Genomic DNA, 1,482 nt, shown 5'->3' with positions numbered 1-1,482 from the left:
GAGTAATTGCCGAGTTCCATTTCTGGGCGTGGCCGAGGATTTCTTTCACTGGTGGTCCATAAATCTCACTGACTGGATTCTAGGGCCGTGTTATTAAGGGTGGGCGGGGCTTAATCTCAGAGCTGGCCAATAGGATGAGGTCTCGGAGAGAGGAGTGGGAGTTGCGCTGTCGGGCTAGCGTCTTGCTCTCAGTCTGTTTTCGGTAGGTGGTAGGGTTGTTGCTCAGCAGGTCAGTCAACTTTGTCTGCTGAATAGTCATCAACATCAACACACCAGATTCTACTAACGTGTGAGCCCAAGTTATAATTTATTTACATATTTCTTTATTAATTTCTACTAGAGATGTGTCAATTTTTAATCTACTTAAACCAAATATTATTTAATAATAGCGTTTTGAAGAATAAACTCTTAAAACTGTTGCAACATGTTAAAAATAACGTGAAATAATTTTTCAGTTGATTTCATAAATTGATACCAATTCAATTAAAATTTCCGCTACATCTCTGACATACAATGTGAGGTCAAAGAGGAGGGAAACAGTGGGCGAAAAATAAAATCCTAATTTTTATTATTAATTTAATATTGTATCCTCCATATAAAGTAATGTTAAAGCCCAACATGTTCGGGTTAAAATCCCACGGACAATTTCCTTAACAGATTTTTCGTGACAGATCTTGTTGTCCGTTGTTTTGGATTCAAGGAAAAACAATTGGTTTTCATGTTTATTGACTCTTGATATTAAATAAAATATAGAACTACGGTAAGTTTTATTTTTTCTTATGCCACCTCTAGTGATAATTTTTGATTTGCCCAATAAATAAGCGAGCTATTTAAAGTCACATGGAAAATTGGTGTGTCGAAAAAAAAAATTAATACCCTAGTTTTTATATCTCGTGGACATTTTTAATTTGGTACTCTACATTCTAGTAAATAGGTAGCCCAAAATCCTGAATAAAGATTATTTTTTGGTTGATATGGTGGATACTCATGCAATTCCAAATTTTAGATGATTGATTTATAATTTGAAAGTTATTGATAAATGAATAGACGGATTTCATTCGGATTTTATTTTTTCAAAACTGGCACATATGATATATAAAAATCAGAACGACAAAATATAATAAGAAATTTAGTAAAATAAAATTCAGTGATTAAAAAAAAGAGCAATAAATTCTAACCCTGTAAAAAATTTGCAAGTTTATATAAAATATGAATAGTTAATCTATACTTTTGAATATTTACTAATAAGATGCCCTTTGATGCTTTAATTATTATTAATAGATGGAAATAATCTCAGAAACAAAAAATAAACTACTAATGTGCTACTTCACATTCTTACCCATACTAATGAATTAGTTAAATAACATATGTTGAAGAAAAAATTAAAAAATAACTACATTCATGTAAAATTGATTATATTTCTGAATTATAAAGTGCGTGATTGAGAAGGTAATTAAATTAAAACAGTCACACATATAAAAA

At 30.7% G+C, this 1,482-nt stretch overlaps 1 protein-coding gene across 1 annotated transcript in view; it reads left to right on the top strand.

The window, feature by feature from the left end:
* Positions 1 to 202: 202 nt before the first annotated feature.
* The window catches only part of LOC106685311 (GATA-binding factor A), a gene marked incomplete in the record, with an annotated part of 152,997 nt that continues 151,717 nt past the window's right edge, over positions 203 to 1,482 (top strand). The window contains 1 exon segment of the mRNA XM_067045936.1: positions 203 to 289.

The sequence above is a fragment of the Halyomorpha halys genome, unplaced genomic scaffold (assembly GCF_000696795.3).
Source record: "Halyomorpha halys isolate HHAL.00 unplaced genomic scaffold, Hhal_1.1 Scaffold32.1, whole genome shotgun sequence".
In the NCBI taxonomy this organism is placed as follows: Eukaryota; Metazoa; Arthropoda; class Insecta; order Hemiptera; family Pentatomidae; genus Halyomorpha; species Halyomorpha halys.
Note: the sequence above shows the minus strand (reverse complement) of the source record. Positions and strands in the feature narration are given on the sequence as shown.